The sequence below is a fragment of the Chiloscyllium plagiosum genome, unplaced genomic scaffold (assembly GCF_037043375.1).
Source record: "Chiloscyllium plagiosum isolate Xiang-an unplaced genomic scaffold, Cpla_swu_hap1 HiC_scaffold_26, whole genome shotgun sequence".
In the NCBI taxonomy this organism is placed as follows: domain Eukaryota; kingdom Metazoa; phylum Chordata; class Chondrichthyes; order Orectolobiformes; family Hemiscylliidae; genus Chiloscyllium; species Chiloscyllium plagiosum.
The window spans coordinates 62,278,093-62,295,894 of NW_028270164.1; the positions used below are offsets into that span (position 1 = coordinate 62,278,093).

The following is a 17,802-nucleotide window of genomic DNA, read 5'->3' on the forward strand; positions in this document are numbered from 1 at the left end:
AAGATATTCCAGGTAGAATTAACAGTGACTGCTGGACTGATACCAGGATCGACAAATCATAACAGGCTGCAACAGAAGGTGGAGCCGTGTGACCAGCAACACAACTGTGGCAAGAAGGGGGGCGAGTGCGAAGTCTCGACACAGCAAGCAGGCACCACTGGGATTCGAACCCAGGATCTCCTGTTTACTAGACAGGCGCTTTAACCATCTAAGCCATGGCGCCACAGCGGCCAATGCGCCCTCGTGCACAGCTACAGTTCATTCACCACTTGAACACAAGAACTCGGCAACGTGCTTTCCGTCTCAATCTTGCTCAGTGAGAATTGTAAATAAGAGAGAGTTCACGACTCAACATTCTCCACGCAAACGGCACAGAAAAACACAATCTGCTCATGTACTCGATGTTTTCACCTCTTTAAACTGACAGGATGTGTCCCATGAAGGGCGTTATTACGCTCAGAGGGAAGCTCACACCAAGGGGAAAAGTGTCACTGAAGTGAACTGACCAGGAGTGGTGTGTGAGTCTGTGTAAATAGTGAGCAGTAAATGGTGAGCCATTAGCACCAACTCTGAGCTTTGTACCACCAGCTCTACACTCACTTCCTGCCTCATGCCTCGCGGTCGGCATTTTATGACACTCCCTCTCTCCAGTTCTCAACTTATTTCCGACCGATAGCAGGTGTCCGTTTAGGACCTGCCCCTTTTAGAAACAGTTTCCTGGGATATCGCCGTCACTCGATAGGATAGGCTTTTGCCCGAAACGTCGATTTCGCTACTCCTTGGATGCTGCCTGAACTGCTGTGCTCTTCCAGCGCCACTAATCCAGGGTAGGATTTACTGCCCATCCCTGATTACCCGACAGATCAGGGGGGTGAGTTACTTTCCTGAATCCTTGAACTCCTCAGCACGGAGCTCCAGCCATGAGGCTGCTCGGGAGGGGGTTCCAGGACTTTGATCCAGCGACAGTGAAGCTACATCGAGATCTTTCCAACTCAGAAAGCTGAGATGATAGGAGGGGGATTTGCGGAGGTAGTTTACCCGCGTAACTGCTGCCTTTGTCCTTCTAGATGAATGCAAACAATCACTGGGCTGACTCTGGCAGGATCAGCGGGTGTATCCTGTGCGGAACGAGGAATTCGTTTTCAATCGGATAATTCACAATTAGAGAAATAAATCTTCATTACCAGACTGGGAGCTGTATCCAGGTCTGGACTATGCAAACTCGGATTCCTAAACAGGGACCCGCCCACCCACCCTCACCAGCCCAGTGACGCTGACAGGAAACCTTGCCAACTGACTTGTACACACGGTGGTGACTGTCCTTCACTCCATAACCACCTTCAGCAGCAATGTTTCTCTTTTCCTACTTCAGCTGAAAAACAAAAGACAACTGCACTCCAACTCTAGGAGAAGGAGGATCTATTTTCTGTTGGTGTAAAATGAATGAACGGTGACAGCAGAGAATGAGGGTGATCAGCTCGTGGAGTGTGTGCGCGCGTTTGCCACAGCATTCCCTGGTAAATCTGCAGTGTCTCCACATTACGTCGTTATTCCCACCAAACTGGGAATGAAGGTGGGAGAATAAAAGAGAACGAGAAGCAGGCGCGCTTGTGGAAAATCGGTAAGATATTCCAGCTAGAATTAACAGTGACTGCTGGACTGATACCAGGATCGACAAATCATAACAGGCTGCAACAGAAGGTGGAGCCGTGTGACCAGCAACACAACTGTGACAAGAAGGGGGGCGAGTGCGAAGTTTCGACACAGCAAGCAGGCACCACTGGGATTCAAACCCAGGATCTCCCGTTTACTGGACAGGCGCTTTAACCATCTAAGCCATGGCGCCACAGCGGCCAATGCGCCCTCGTGCACAGCTACAGTTCATTCACCACTTGAACACAAGAACTCGGCAACGTGCTTTCCGTCTCAATCTTGCTCAGTGAGAATTGTAAATAAGAGAGAGTTCACGACTTAACATTCTCCACGCAAACGGCACAGAAAAACACAATCTGCTCATGTACTCGATGTTTTCACCTCTTTAAACTGACAGGATAAAGAGGATGTGTTCCATGAAGGGCGTTATTACGCTCAGAGGGAAGCTCACACCAAGGGGAAAAGTGTCACTGAAGTGAACTGACCAGGAGTGGTGTGTGAGTCTGTGTAAATAGTGAGCAGTAAAGGGTGAGCCATTAGCACCAACTCTGAGCTTTGTACCACCAGCTCTACACTCACTTCCTGCCTCATGCCTCGCGGTCGGCATTTTATGACACTCCCTCTCTCCAGTTCTCAACTTATTTCCGACCGATAGCAGGTGTCCGTTTAGGACCTGCCCCTTTTAGAAACAGTTTCCTGGGATATCGCCGTCACTCGATAGGATAGGCTTTTGCCCGAAACGTCGATTTCGCTACTCCTTGGATGCTGCCTGAACTGCTGTGCTCTTCCAGCGCCACTAATCCAGGGTAGGATTTACTGCCCATCCCTGATTACCCGACAGATCAGGGGGGTGAGTTACTTTCCTGAATCCTTGAACTCCTCAGCACGGAGCTCCAGCCATGAGGCTGCTCGGGAGGGGGTTCCAGGACTTTGATCCAGCGACAGTGAAGCTACATCGAGATCTTTCCAACTCAGAAAGCTGAGATGATAGGAGGGGGATTTGCGGAGGTAGTTTACCCGCGTATCTGCTGCCTTTGTCCTTCTAGATGAATGCAAACAATCACTGGGCTGACTCTGGCAGGATCAGCGGGTGTATTCTGTGCGGAACGAGGAATTCGTTTTCAATCGGATAATTCACAATTAGAGAAATAAATCTTCATTACCAGACTGGGAGCTGTATCCAGGTCTGGACTATGCAAACTCGGATTCCTAAACAGGGACCCGCCCACCCACCCTCACCAGCCCAGTGACGCTGACAGGAAACCTTGCCAACTGACTTGTACACACGGTGGTGACTGTCCTTCACTCCATAACCACCTTCAGCAGCAATGTTTCTCTTTTCCTACTTCAGCTGAAAAACAAAAGACAACTGCACTCCAACTCTAGGAAAAGGAGGATCTATTTTCTGTTGGTGTAAAATGAATGAACGGTGACAGCAGAGAATGAGGGTGATCAGCTCGTGGAGTGTGTGTGCGCGTTTGCCACAGCATTCCCTGGTAAATCTGCAGTGTCTCCACATCACGTCGTTATTCCCACCAAACTGGGAATGAAGGTGGGAGAATAAAAGAGAACGAGAAGCAGGCGCGCTTGTGGAAAATCGGTAAGATATTCCAGGTAGAATTAACAGTGACTGCTGGACTGATACCAGGATCGACAAATCATAACAGGCTGCAACAGAAGGTGGAGCCGTGTGACCAGCAACACAACTGTGGCAAGAAGGGGGGCGAGTGCGAAGTTTCGACACAGCAAGCAGGCACCACTGGGATTCGAACCCAGGATCTCCTGTTTACTAGACAGGCACTTCAACCATCTAAGCCATGGCGCCACAGCGGCAAACGCCCGCTCGGGCACAGCTACAGTTCATTCACCACTTGAACACAAGAACTCGGCAACGTGCTTTCCGTCTCAATCTTGCTCAGTGAGAATTGTAAATAAGAGAGAGTTCACGACTCAACATTCTCCACGCAAACGGCACAGAAAAACACAATCTGCTCATATACTGGATGTTGTCACCTCTTTAAACTGACAGGATAAACAGGATGTGTCCCATGAAGGGCGTTATTACGCTCAGAGGGAAGCTCACACCAAGGGGAAAAGTGTCACTGAAGTGAACTGACCAGGAGTGGTGTGTGAGTCTGTGTAAATAGTCCAGACCTGGATACAGCTCCCAGTCTGGTAATGAAGATTTATTTGTGAGCAGTAAAGGGTGAGCCATTAGCACCAACTCTGAGCTTTGTACCACCAGCTCTACACTCACTTCCTGCCACATGCCTCGCGGTCGGCATTTTATGACACTCCCTCTCTCCAGTTCTCAACTTATTTCCGACCGATAGCAGGTGTCCGTTTAGGACCTGCCCCTTTTAGAAACAGTTTCCTGGGATATCGCCGTCACTCGATAGGATAGGCTTTTGCCCGAAACGTCGATTTCACTACTCCTTGGATGCTGCCTGAACTGCTGTGCTCTTCCAGCGCCACTAATCCAGGGTAGGATTTACTGCCCATCCCTGATTACCCGACAGATCAGGGGGGTGAGTTACTTTCCTGAATCCTTGAACTCCTCAGCACGGAGCTCCAGCCATGAGGCTGCTCGGGAGGGGGTTCCAGGACTTTGATCCAGCGACAGTGAAGCTACATCGAGATCTTTCCAACTCAGAAAGCTGAGATGATAGGAGGGGGATTTGCGGAGGTAGTTTACCCGCGTATCTGCTGCCTTTGTCCTTCTAGATGAATGCAAACAATCACTGGGCTGATTCTGGCAGGATCAGCGGGTGTATCCTGTGCGGAACGAGGAATTCGTTTTCAATCGGATAATTCACAATTAGAGAAATAAATCTTCATTACCAGACTGGGAGCTGTATCCAGGTCTGGACTATGCAAACTCGGATTCCTAAACAGGGACCCGCCCACCCACCCTCACCAGCCCAGTGACGCTGACAGGAAACCTTGCCAACTGACTTGTACACACGCTGGTGACTGTCCTTCACTCCATAACCACCTTCAGCTGCAATGTTTGTCTTTTCCTACTTCAGCTGAAAAACAAAAGACAACTGCACTCCAACTCTAGGAGAAGGAGGATCTATTTTCTGTTGGTGTAAAATGAATGAACGGTGACAGCAGAGAATGAGGGTGATCAGCTCGTGGAGTGTGTGCGCGCGTTTGCCACAGCATTCCCTGGTAAATCTGCAGTGTCTCCACATTACGTCGTTATTCCCATCAAACTGGGAATGAAGGTGGGAGAATAAAAGAGAACGAGAAGCAGGCGCGCTTGTGGAAAATCGGTAAGATATTCCAGGTAGAATTAACAGTGACTGCTGGACTGATACCAGGATCGACAAATCATAACAGGCTGCAACAGAAGGTGGAGCCGTGTGACCAGCAACACAACTGTGACAAGAAGGGGGGCGAGTGCGAAGTTTCGACACAGCAAGCAGGCACCACTGGGATTCGAACCCAGGATCTCCTGTTTACTAGACAGGCGCTTTAACCATCTAAGCCATGGCGCCACAGCTGCTCATTCGCGCTCGTGCACAGCTACAGTTCATTCACCACTTGAACACAAGAACTCGGCAACGTGCTTTCCGTCTCAATCTTGCTCAGTGAGAATTGTAAATAAGAGAGAGTTCACTACTCAACATTCTCCACGCAAACGGCACAGAAAAACACAATCTGCTCATGTACTCGAGGTTTTCACCTCTATAAACTGACAGGATAAAGAGGATGTGTCCCATGAAGGGCGTTATTACGCTCAGAGGGAAGCTCACACCAAGGGGAAAAGTGTCACTGAAGTGAACTGACCAGGAGTGGTGTGTGAGTCTGTGTAAATAGTGAGCAGTAAAGGGTGAGCCATTAGCACCAACTCTGAGCTTTGTACCACCAGCTCTACACTCACTTCCTGCCTCATGCGTCGCGGTAGGCATTTTATGACATTCCCTCTCTCCAGTTCTCAACTTATTTCCGACCGATAGCAGGTGTCCGTTTAAGACCTGTCCCTTTTAGAAACAGTTTCCTGGGATATCGCCGTCACTCGATAGGATAGGCTTTTGCCCGAAACGTCGATTTCGCTACTCCTTGGATGCTGCCTGAACTGCTGTGCTCTTCCAGCGCCACTAATCCAGGGTAGGATTTACTGCCCATCCCTGATTACCCGACAGATCAGGGGGGTGAGTTACTTTCCTGAATCCTTGAACTCCTCAGCACGGAGCTCCAGCCATGAGGCTGCTCGGGAGGGGGTTCCAGGACTTTGATCCAGCGACAGTGAAGCTACATCGAGATCTTTCCAACTCAGAAAGCTGAGATGATAGGAGGGGGATTTGCGGAGGTAGTTTACCCGCGTATCTGCTGCCTTTGTCCTTCTAGATGAATGCAAACAATCACTGGGCTGATTCTGGCAGGATCAGCGGGTGTATCCTGTGCGGAACGAGGAATTCGTTTTCAATCGGATAATTCACAATTAGAGAAATAAATCTTCATTACCAGACTGGGAGCTGTATCCAGGTCTGGACTATGCAAACTCGGATTCCTAAACAGGGACCCGCCCACCCACCCTCACCAGCCCAGTGACGCTGACAGGAAACCTTGCCAACTGACTTGTACACACGGTGGTGACTGTCCTTCACTCCATAACCACCTTCAGCTGCAATGTTTCTCTTTTCCTACTTCAGCTGAAAAACAAAAGACAACTGCACTCCAACTCTAGGAGAAGGAGGATCTATTTTCTGTTGGTGTAAAATGAATGAACGGTGAGAGCAGAGAATGAGGGTGATCAGCTCGTGGAGTGTGTGCGCGCGTTTGCCACAGCATTCCCTGGTAAATCTGCAGTGTCTCCACATTACGTCGTTATTCCCACCAAACTGGGAATGAAGGTGGGAGAATAAAAGAGAACGAGAAGCAGGCGCGCTTGTGGAAAATCGGTAAGATATTCCAGCTAGAATTAACAGTGACTGCTGGACTGATACCAGGATCGACAAATCATAACAGGCTGCAACAGAAGGTGGAGCCGTGTGACCAGCAACACAACTGTGACAAGAAGGGGGGCGAGTGCGAAGTTTCGACACAGCAAGCAGGCACCACTGGGATTCGAACCCAGGATCTCCTGTTTACTAGACAGGCGCTTTAACCATCTAAGCCATGGCGCCACAGCGGCTCATTCGCGCTCGTGCACAGCTACAGTTCATTCACCACTTGAACACAAGAACTCGGCAACGTGCTTTCCGTCTCAATCTTGCTCAGTGAGAATTGTAAATAAGAGAGAGTTCACTACTCAACATTCTCCACGCAAACGGCACAGAAAAACACAATCTGCTCATGTACTCGAGGTTTTCACCTCTATAAACTGACAGGATAAAGAGGATGTGTCCCATGAAGGGCGTTATTACGCTCAGAGGGAAGTTCACACCAAGGGGAAAAGTGTCACTGAAGTGAACTGACCAGGAGTGGTGTGTGAGTCTGTGTAAATAGTGAGCAGTAAAGGGTGAGCCATTAGCACCAACTCTGAGCTTTGTACCACCAGCTCTACACTCACTTCCTGCCTCATGCCTCGCGGTAGGCATTTTATGACATTCCCTCTCTCCAGTTCTCAACTTATTTCCGACCGATAGCAGGTGTCCGTTTAAGACCTGTCCCTTTTAGAAACAGTTTCCTGGGATATCGCCGTCACTCGATAGGATAGGCTTTTGCCCGAAACGTCGATTTCGCTACTCCTTGGATGCTGCCTGAACTGCTGTGCTCTTCCAGCGCCACTAATCCAGGGTAGGATTTACTGCCCATCCCTGATTACCCGACAGATCAGGGGGGTGAGTTACTTTCCTGAATCCTTGAACTCCTCAGCACGGAGCTCCAGCCATGAGGCTGCTCGGGAGGGGGTTCCAGGACTTTGATCCAGCGACAGTGAAGCTACATCGAGATCTTTCCAACTCAGAAAGCTGAGATGATAGGAGGGGGATTTGCGGAGGTAGTTTACCCGCGTATCTGCTGCCTTTGTCCTTCTAGATGAATGCAAACAATCACTGGGCTGACTCTGGCAGGATCAGCGGGTGTATTCTGTGCGGAACGAGGAATTCGTTTTCAATCGGATAATTCACAATTAGAGAAATAAATCTTCATTACCAGACTGGGAGCTGTATCCAGGTCTGGACTATGCAAACTCGGATTCCTAAACAGGGACCCGCCCACCCACCCTCACCAGCCCAGTGACGCTGACAGGAAACCTTGCCAACTGACTTGTACACACGGTGGTGACTGTCCTTCACTCCATAACCACCTTCAGCAGCAATGTTTCTCTTTTCCTACTTCAGCTGAAAAACAAAAGACAACTGCACTCCAACTCTAGGAGAAGGAGGATCTATTTTCTGTTGGTGTAAAATGAATGAACGGTGACAGCAGAGAATGAGGGTGATCAGCTCGTGGAGTGTGTGTGCGCGTTTGCCACAGCATTCCCTGGTAAATCTGCAGTGTCTCCACATCACGTCGTTATTCCCACCAAACTGGGAATGAAGGTGGGAGAATAAAAGAGAACGAGAAGCAGGCGCGCTTGTGGAAAATCGGTAAGATATTCCAGGTAGAATTAACAGTGACTGCTGGACTGATACCAGGATCGACAAATCATAACAGGCTGCAACAGAAGGTGGAGCAGTGTGACCAGCAACACAACTGTGACAAGAAGGGGGGCGAGTGCGAAGTTTCGACACAGCAAGCAGGCACCACTGGGATTCGAACCCAGGATCTCCTGTTTACTAGACAGGCGCTTTAACCATCTAAGCCATGGCGCCACAGCTGCTCATTCGCGCTCGTGCACAGCTACAGTTCATTCACCACTTGAACACAAGAACTCGGCAACGTGCTTTCCGTCTCAATCTTGCTCAGTGAGAATTGTAAATAAGAGAGAGTTCACTACTCAACATTCTCCACGCAAACGGCACAGAAAAACACAATCTGCTCATGTACTCGAGGTTTTCACCTCCATAAACTGACAGGATAAAGAGGATGTGTCCCATGAAGGGCGTTATTACGCTCAGAGGGAAGCTCACACCAAGGGGAAAAGTGTCACTGAAGTGAACTGACCAGGAGTGGTGTGTGAGTCTGTGTAAATAGTGAGCAGTAAAGGGTGAGCCATTAGCACCAACTCTGAGCTTTGTACCACCAGCTCTACACTCACTTCCTGCCTCATGCGTCGCGGTAGGCATTTTATGACATTCCCTCTCTCCAGTTCTCAACTTATTTCCGACCGATAGCAGGTGTCCGTTTAAGACCTGTCCCTTTTAGAAACAGTTTCCTGGGATATCGCCGTCACTCGATAGGATAGGCTTTTGCCCGAAACGTCGATTTCGCTACTCCTTGGATGCTGCCTGAACTGCTGTGCTCTTCCAGCGCCACTAATCCAGGGTAGGATTTACTGCCCATCCCTGATTACCCGACAGATCAGGGGGGTGAGTTACTTTCCTGAATCCTTGAACTCCTCAGCACGGAGCTCCAGCCATGAGGCTGCTCGGGAGGGGGTTCCAGGACTTTGATCCAGCGACAGTGAAGCTACATCGAGATCTTTCCAACTCAGAAAGCTGAGATGATAGGAGGGGGATTTGCGGAGGTAGTTTACCCGCGTATCTGCTGCCTTTGTCCTTCTAGATGAATGCAAACAATCACTGGGCTGATTCTGGCAGGATCAGCGGGTGTATCCTGTGCGGAACGAGGAATTCGTTTTCAATCGGATAATTCACAATTAGAGAAATAAATCTTCATTACCAGACTGGGAGCTGTATCCAGGTCTGGACTATGCAAACTCGGATTCCTAAACAGGGACCCGCCCACCCACCCTCACCAGCCCAGTGACGCTGACAGGAAACCTTGCCAACTGACTTGTACACACGGTGGTGACTGTCCTTCACTCCATAACCACCTTCAGCTGCAATGTTTCTCTTTTCCTACTTCAGCTGAAAAACAAAAGACAACTGCACTCCAACTCTAGGAGAAGGAGGATCTATTTTCTGTTGGTGTAAAATGAATGAACGGTGAGAGCAGAGAATGAGGGTGATCAGCTCGTGGAGTGTGTGCGCGCGTTTGCCACAGCATTCCCTGGTAAATCTGCAGTGTCTCCACATTACGTCGTTATTCCCACCAAACTGGGAATGAAGGTGGGAGAATAAAAGAGAACGAGAAGCAGGCGCGCTTGTGGAAAATCGGTAAGATATTCCAGCTAGAATTAACAGTGACTGCTGGACTGATACCAGGATCGACAAATCATAACAGGCTGCAACAGAAGGTGGAGCCGTGTGACCAGCAACACAACTGTGACAAGAAGGGGGGCGAGTGCGAAGTTTCGACACAGCAAGCAGGCACCACTGGGATTCGAACCCAGGATCTCCTGTTTACTAGACAGGCGCTTTAACCATCTAAGCCATGGCGCCACAGCGGCTCATTCGCGCTCGTGCACAGCTACAGTTCATTCACCACTTGAACACAAGAACTCGGCAACGTGCTTTCCGTCTCAATCTTGCTCAGTGAGAATTGTAAATAAGAGAGAGTTCACTACTCAACATTCTCCACGCAAACGGCACAGAAAAACACAATCTGCTCATGTACTCGAGGTTTTCACCTCTATAAACTGACAGGATAAAGAGGATGTGTCCCATGAAGGGCGTTATTACGCTCAGAGGGAAGCTCACACCAAGGGGAAAAGTGTCACTGAAGTGAACTGACCAGGAGTGGTGTGTGAGTCTGTGTAAATAGTGAGCAGTAAAGGGTGAGCCATTAGCACCAACTCTGAGCTTTGTACCACCAGCTCTACACTCACTTCCTGCCTCATGCGTCGCGGTAGGCATTTTATGACATTCCCTCTCTCCAGTTCTCAACTTATTTCCGACCGATAGCAGGTGTCCGTTTAAGACCTGTCCCTTTTAGAAACAGTTTCCTGGGATATCGCCGTCACTCGATAGGATAGGCTTTTGCCCGAAACGTCGATTTCGCTACTCCTTGGATGCTGCCTGAACTGCTGTGCTCTTCCAGCGCCACTAATCCAGGGTAGGATTTACTGCCCATCCCTGATTACCCGACAGATCAGGGGGGTGAGTTACTTTCCTGAATCCTTGAACTCCTCAGCACGGAGCTCCAGCCATGAGGCTGCTCGGGAGGGGGTTCCAGGACTTTGATCCAGCGACAGTGAAGCTACATCGAGATCTTTCCAACTCAGAAAGCTGAGATGATAGGAGGGGGATTTGCGGAGGTAGTTTACCCGCGTATCTGCTGCCTTTGTCCTTCTAGATGAATGCAAACAATCACTGGGCTGATTCTGGCAGGATCAGCGGGTGTATCCTGTGCGGAACGAGGAATTCGTTTTCAATCGGATAATTCACAATTAGAGAAATAAATCTTCATTACCAGACTGGGAGCTGTATCCAGGTCTGGACTATGCAAACTCGGATTCCTAAACAGGGACCCGCCCACCCACCCTCACCAGCCCAGTGACGCTGACAGGAAACCTTGCCAACTGACTTGTACACACGGTGGTGACTGTCCTTCACTCCATAACCACCTTCAGCTGCAATGTTTCTCTTTTCCTACTTCAGCTGAAAAACAAAAGACAACTGCACTCCAACTCTAGGAGAAGGAGGATCTATTTTCTGTTGGTGTAAAATGAATGAACGGTGAGAGCAGAGAATGAGGGTGATCAGCTCGTGGAGTGTGTGCGCGCGTTTGCCACAGCATTCCCTGGTAAATCTGCAGTGTCTCCACATTACGTCGTTATTCCCACCAAACTGGGAATGAAGGTGGGAGAATAAAAGAGAACGAGAAGCAGGCGCGCTTGTGGAAAATCGGTAAGATATTCCAGCTAGAATTAACAGTGACTGCTGGACTGATACCAGGATCGACAAATCATAACAGGCTGCAACAGAAGGTGGAGCCGTGTGACCAGCAACACAACTGTGACAAGAAGGGGGGCGAGTGCGAAGTTTCGACACAGCAAGCAGGCACCACTGGGATTCGAACCCAGGATCTCCTGTTTACTAGACAGGCGCTTTAACCATCTAAGCCATGGCGCCACAGCGGCTCATTCGCGCTCGTGCACAGCTACAGTTCATTCACCACTTGAACACAAGAACTCGGCAACGTGCTTTCCGTCTCAATCTTGCTCAGTGAGAATTGTAAATAAGAGAGAGTTCACTACTCAACATTCTCCACGCAAACGGCACAGAAAAACACAATCTGCTCATGTACTCGAGGTTTTCACCTCTATAAACTGACAGGATAAAGAGGATGTGTCCCATGAAGGGCGTTATTACGCTCAGAGGGAAGTTCACACCAAGGGGAAAAGTGTCACTGAAGTGAACTGACCAGGAGTGGTGTGTGAGTCTGTGTAAATAGTGAGCAGTAAAGGGTGAGCCATTAGCACCAACTCTGAGCTTTGTACCACCAGCTCTACACTCACTTCCTGCCTCATGCCTCGCGGTAGGCATTTTATGACATTCCCTCTCTCCAGTTCTCAACTTATTTCCGACCGATAGCAGGTGTCCGTTTAAGACCTGTCCCTTTTAGAAACAGTTTCCTGGGATATCGCCGTCACTCGATAGGATAGGCTTTTGCCCGAAACGTCGATTTCGCTACTCCTTGGATGCTGCCTGAACTGCTGTGCTCTTCCAGCGCCACTAATCCAGGGTAGGATTTACTGCCCATCCCTGATTACCCGACAGATCAGGGGGGTGAGTTACTTTCCTGAATCCTTGAACTCCTCAGCACGGAGCTCCAGCCATGAGGCTGCTCGGGAGGGGGTTCCAGGACTTTGATCCAGCGACAGTGAAGCTACATCGAGATCTTTCCAACTCAGAAAGCTGAGATGATAGGAGGGGGATTTGCGGAGGTAGTTTACCCGCGTATCTGCTGCCTTTGTCCTTCTAGATGAATGCAAACAATCACTGGGCTGACTCTGGCAGGATCAGCGGGTGTATTCTGTGCGGAACGAGGAATTCGTTTTCAATCGGATAATTCACAATTAGAGAAATAAATCTTCATTACCAGACTGGGAGCTGTATCCAGGTCTGGACTATGCAAACTCGGATTCCTAAACAGGGACCCGCCCACCCACCCTCACCAGCCCAGTGACGCTGACAGGAAACCTTGCCAACTGACTTGTACACACGGTGGTGACTGTCCTTCACTCCATAACCACCTTCAGCAGCAATGTTTCTCTTTTCCTACTTCAGCTGAAAAACAAAAGACAACTGCACTCCAACTCTAGGAGAAGGAGGATCTATTTTCTGTTGGTGTAAAATGAATGAACGGTGACAGCAGAGAATGAGGGTGATCAGCTCGTGGAGTGTGTGTGCGCGTTTGCCACAGCATTCCCTGGTAAATCTGCAGTGTCTCCACATCACGTCGTTATTCCCACCAAACTGGGAATGAAGGTGGGAGAATAAAAGAGAACGAGAAGCAGGCGCGCTTGTGGAAAATCGGTAAGATATTCCAGGTAGAATTAACAGTGACTGCTGGACTGATACCAGGATCGACAAATCATAACAGGCTGCAACAGAAGGTGGAGCAGTGTGACCAGCAACACAACTGTGACAAGAAGGGGGGCGAGTGCGAAGTTTCGACACAGCAAGCAGGCACCACTGGGATTCGAACCCAGGATCTCCTGTTTACTAGACAGGCGCTTTAACCATCTAAGCCATGGCGCCACAGCTGCTCATTCGCGCTCGTGCACAGCTACAGTTCATTCACCACTTGAACACAAGAACTCGGCAACGTGCTTTCCGTCTCAATCTTGCTCAGTGAGAATTGTAAATAAGAGAGAGTTCACTACTCAACATTCTCCACGCAAACGGCACAGAAAAACACAATCTGCTCATGTACTCGAGGTTTTCACCTCCATAAACTGACAGGATAAAGAGGATGTGTCCCATGAAGGGCGTTATTACGCTCAGAGGGAAGCTCACACCAAGGGGAAAAGTGTCACTGAAGTGAACTGACCAGGAGTGGTGTGTGAGTCTGTGTAAATAGTGAGCAGTAAAGGGTGAGCCATTAGCACCAACTCTGAGCTTTGTACCACCAGCTCTACACTCACTTCCTGCCTCATGCGTCGCGGTAGGCATTTTATGACATTCCCTCTCTCCAGTTCTCAACTTATTTCCGACCGATAGCAGGTGTCCGTTTAAGACCTGTCCCTTTTAGAAACAGTTTCCTGGGATATCGCCGTCACTCGATAGGATAGGCTTTTGCCCGAAACGTCGATTTCGCTACTCCTTGGATGCTGCCTGAACTGCTGTGCTCTTCCAGCGCCACTAATCCAGGGTAGGATTTACTGCCCATCCCTGATTACCCGACAGATCAGGGGGGTGAGTTACTTTCCTGAATCCTTGAACTCCTCAGCACGGAGCTCCAGCCATGAGGCTGCTCGGGAGGGGGTTCCAGGACTTTGATCCAGCGACAGTGAAGCTACATCGAGATCTTTCCAACTCAGAAAGCTGAGATGATAGGAGGGGGATTTGCGGAGGTAGTTTACCCGCGTATCTGCTGCCTTTGTCCTTCTAGATGAATGCAAACAATCACTGGGCTGATTCTGGCAGGATCAGCGGGTGTATCCTGTGCGGAACGAGGAATTCGTTTTCAATCGGATAATTCACAATTAGAGAAATAAATCTTCATTACCAGACTGGGAGCTGTATCCAGGTCTGGACTATGCAAACTCGGATTCCTAAACAGGGACCCGCCCACCCACCCTCACCAGCCCAGTGACGCTGACAGGAAACCTTGCCAACTGACTTGTACACACGGTGGTGACTGTCCTTCACTCCATAACCACCTTCAGCTGCAATGTTTCTCTTTTCCTACTTCAGCTGAAAAACAAAAGACAACTGCACTCCAACTCTAGGAGAAGGAGGATCTATTTTCTGTTGGTGTAAAATGAATGAACGGTGAGAGCAGAGAATGAGGGTGATCAGCTCGTGGAGTGTGTGCGCGCGTTTGCCACAGCATTCCCTGGTAAATCTGCAGTGTCTCCACATTACGTCGTTATTCCCACCAAACTGGGAATGAAGGTGGGAGAATAAAAGAGAACGAGAAGCAGGCGCGCTTGTGGAAAATCGGTAAGATATTCCAGCTAGAATTAACAGTGACTGCTGGACTGATACCAGGATCGACAAATCATAACAGGCTGCAACAGAAGGTGGAGCCGTGTGACCAGCAACACAACTGTGACAAGAAGGGGGGCGAGTGCGAAGTTTCGACACAGCAAGCAGGCACCACTGGGATTCGAACCCAGGATCTCCTGTTTACTAGACAGGCGCTTTAACCATCTAAGCCATGGCGCCACAGCGGCTCATTCGCGCTCGTGCACAGCTACAGTTCATTCACCACTTGAACACAAGAACTCGGCAACGTGCTTTCCGTCTCAATCTTGCTCAGTGAGAATTGTAAATAAGAGAGAGTTCACTACTCAACATTCTCCACGCAAACGGCACAGAAAAACACAATCTGCTCATGTACTCGAGGTTTTCACCTCTATAAACTGACAGGATAAAGAGGATGTGTCCCATGAAGGGCGTTATTACGCTCAGAGGGAAGTTCACACCAAGGGGAAAAGTGTCACTGAAGTGAACTGACCAGGAGTGGTGTGTGAGTCTGTGTAAATAGTGAGCAGTAAAGGGTGAGCCATTAGCACCAACTCTGAGCTTTGTACCACCAGCTCTACACTCACTTCCTGCCTCATGCCTCGCGGTAGGCATTTTATGACATTCCCTCTCTCCAGTTCTCAACTTATTTCCGACCGATAGCAGGTGTCCGTTTAAGACCTGTCCCTTTTAGAAACAGTTTCCTGGGATATCGCCGTCACTCGATAGGATAGGCTTTTGCCCGAAACGTCGATTTCGCTACTCCTTGGATGCTGCCTGAACTGCTGTGCTCTTCCAGCGCCACTAATCCAGGGTAGGATTTACTGCCCATCCCTGATTACCCGACAGATCAGGGGGGTGAGTTACTTTCCTGAATCCTTGAACTCCTCAGCACGGAGCTCCAGCCATGAGGCTGCTCGGGAGGGGGTTCCAGGACTTTGATCCAGCGACAGTGAAGCTACATCGAGATCTTTCCAACTCAGAAAGCTGAGATGATAGGAGGGGGATTTGCGGAGGTAGTTTACCCGCGTATCTGCTGCCTTTGTCCTTCTAGATGAATGCAAACAATCACTGGGCTGACTCTGGCAGGATCAGCGGGTGTATTCTGTGCGGAACGAGGAATTCGTTTTCAATCGAATAATTCACAATTAGAGAAATAAATCTTCATTACCAGACTGGGAGCTGTATCCAGGTCTGGACTATGCAAACTCGGATTCCTAAACAGGGACCCGCCCACCCACCCTCACCAGCCCAGTGACGCTGACAGGAAACCTTGCCAACTGACTTGTACACACGGTGGTGACTGTCCTTCACTCCATAACCACCTTCAGCAGCAATGTTTCTCTTTTCCTACTTCAGCTGAAAAACAAAAGACAACTGCACTCCAACTCTAGGAGAAGGAGGATCTATTTTCTGTTGGTGTAAAATGAATGAACGGTGACAGCAGAGAATGAGGGTGATCAGCTCGTGGAGTGTGTGTGCGCGTTTGCCACAGCATTCCCTGGTAAATCTGCAGTGTCTCCACATCACGTCGTTATTCCCACCAAACTGGGAATGAAGGTGGGAGAATAAAAGAGAACGAGAAGCAGGCGCGCTTGTGGAAAATCGGTAAGATATTCCAGGTAGAATTAACAGTGACTGCTGGACTGATACCAGGATCGACAAATCATAACAGGCTGCAACAGAAGGTGGAGCAGTGTGACCAGCAACACAACTGTGGCAAGAAGGGGGGCGAGTGCGAAGTTTCGACACAGCAAGCAGGCACCACTGGGATTCGAACCCAGGATCTCCTGTTTACTAGACAGGCGCTTTAACCATCTAAGCCATGGCGCCACAGCGGCTATTTCGCGCTCGTGCACAGCTACAGTTCATTCACCACTTGAACACAAGAACTCGGCAACGTGCTTTCCGTCTCAATCTTGCTCAGTGAGAATTGTAAATAAGAGAGAGTTCACTACTCAACATTCTCCACGCAAACGGCACAGAAAAACACAATCTGCTCATGTACTCGATGTTTTCACCTCTTTAAACTGACAGGATAAAGAGGATGTGTCCCATGAAGGGCGTTATTACGCTCAGAGGAAAGCTCACACCAAGGGGAAAAGTGTCACTGAAGTGAACTGACCAGGAGTGGTGTGTGAGTTTGTATAAATAGTGAGCAGTAAAGGGTGAGCCATTAGCACCAACTCTGAGCTTTGTACCACCAGCTCTACACTCATTTCCTGCCTCATGCTTCGCGGTCGGCATTTTATGACACTCCCTCTCTCCAGTTCTCAACTTATTTCCGACCGATAGCAGGTGTCCGTTTAGGACCTGCCCCTTTTAGAAACAGTTTCCTGGGATATCGCCGTCACTCGATAGGATAGGCTTTTGCCCGAAACGTCGATTTCGCTACTCCTTGGATGCTGCCTGAACTGCTGTGCTCTTCCAGCGCCACTAATCCAGGGTAGGATTTACTGCCCATCCCTGATTACCCGACAGATCAGGGGGGGTGAGTTACTTTCCTGAATCCTTGAACTCCTCAGCACGGAGCTCCAGCCATGAGGCTACTCGGGAGGGGGTTCCAGGACTTTGATCCAGCGACAGTGAAGCTAGGATAGGCTTTTGCCCGAAACATCGATTTCGCTACTCCTTGGATGCTGCCTGAACTGCTGTGCTCTTCCAGGGTAGGATTTACTGCCCATCCCTGATTACCCGACAGATCAGGGGGGGAGTTACTTTCCTGAATCCTTGAACTCCTCAGCACGGAGCTCCAGCCATGAGGCTACTCGGGAGGGGGTTCCAGGACTTTGATCCAGCGACAGTGAAGCTACATCGAGATCTTTCCAACTCAGAAAGCTGAGATGATAGGAGGGGGATTTGCGGAGGTTGTTTACCCGCGTATCTGCTGCCTTTGTCCTTCTAGATGAATGCAAACAATCTCTGGGCTGACTCTGGCAGGATCAGTGGGTGTATTCTGTGCGGAACTAGGAATTTGTTTTCAATCGGATAATTCACAATTAGAGAAATAAATCTTCATTACCAGACTGGGAGCTGTATCCAGGTCTGGACTATG

At 49.4% G+C, this 17,802-nt stretch overlaps 11 non-coding genes across 11 annotated transcripts; all 11 read right to left on the bottom strand.

Annotated features, from left to right (window-relative positions):
* Positions 1–149: 149 nt before the first annotated feature.
* trnat-agu (transfer RNA threonine (anticodon AGU)) lies at positions 150–223 on the bottom strand. Its single transcript has one exon. It is a non-coding gene; the product is annotated as a tRNA-Thr (tRNA).
* A 1,549-nt stretch (positions 224–1,772) lies between these two features.
* trnat-agu (transfer RNA threonine (anticodon AGU)) lies at positions 1,773–1,846 on the bottom strand. Its single transcript has one exon. It is a non-coding gene; the product is annotated as a tRNA-Thr (tRNA).
* A 1,558-nt stretch (positions 1,847–3,404) lies between these two features.
* Positions 3,405–3,478, bottom strand: trnat-agu (transfer RNA threonine (anticodon AGU)). The gene has a single exon. It is a non-coding gene; the product is annotated as a tRNA-Thr (tRNA).
* Positions 3,479–5,082: 1,604 nt separating this feature from the next.
* On the bottom strand, positions 5,083–5,156 carry trnat-agu (transfer RNA threonine (anticodon AGU)). Its single transcript has one exon. It is a non-coding gene; the product is annotated as a tRNA-Thr (tRNA).
* A 1,558-nt stretch (positions 5,157–6,714) lies between these two features.
* trnat-agu (transfer RNA threonine (anticodon AGU)) lies at positions 6,715–6,788 on the bottom strand. Its single transcript has one exon. It is a non-coding gene; the product is annotated as a tRNA-Thr (tRNA).
* A 1,558-nt stretch (positions 6,789–8,346) lies between these two features.
* Positions 8,347–8,420, bottom strand: trnat-agu (transfer RNA threonine (anticodon AGU)). Its single transcript has one exon. It is a non-coding gene; the product is annotated as a tRNA-Thr (tRNA).
* A 1,558-nt stretch (positions 8,421–9,978) lies between these two features.
* trnat-agu (transfer RNA threonine (anticodon AGU)) lies at positions 9,979–10,052 on the bottom strand. Its single transcript has one exon. It is a non-coding gene; the product is annotated as a tRNA-Thr (tRNA).
* Positions 10,053–11,610: 1,558 nt separating this feature from the next.
* trnat-agu (transfer RNA threonine (anticodon AGU)) lies at positions 11,611–11,684 on the bottom strand. The gene has a single exon. It is a non-coding gene; the product is annotated as a tRNA-Thr (tRNA).
* Positions 11,685–13,242: 1,558 nt separating this feature from the next.
* Positions 13,243–13,316, bottom strand: trnat-agu (transfer RNA threonine (anticodon AGU)). The gene has a single exon. It is a non-coding gene; the product is annotated as a tRNA-Thr (tRNA).
* A 1,558-nt stretch (positions 13,317–14,874) lies between these two features.
* On the bottom strand, positions 14,875–14,948 carry trnat-agu (transfer RNA threonine (anticodon AGU)). Its single transcript has one exon. It is a non-coding gene; the product is annotated as a tRNA-Thr (tRNA).
* A 1,558-nt stretch (positions 14,949–16,506) lies between these two features.
* trnat-agu (transfer RNA threonine (anticodon AGU)) lies at positions 16,507–16,580 on the bottom strand. The gene has a single exon. It is a non-coding gene; the product is annotated as a tRNA-Thr (tRNA).
* Between the last annotated feature and the right edge of the window lie 1,222 nt (positions 16,581–17,802).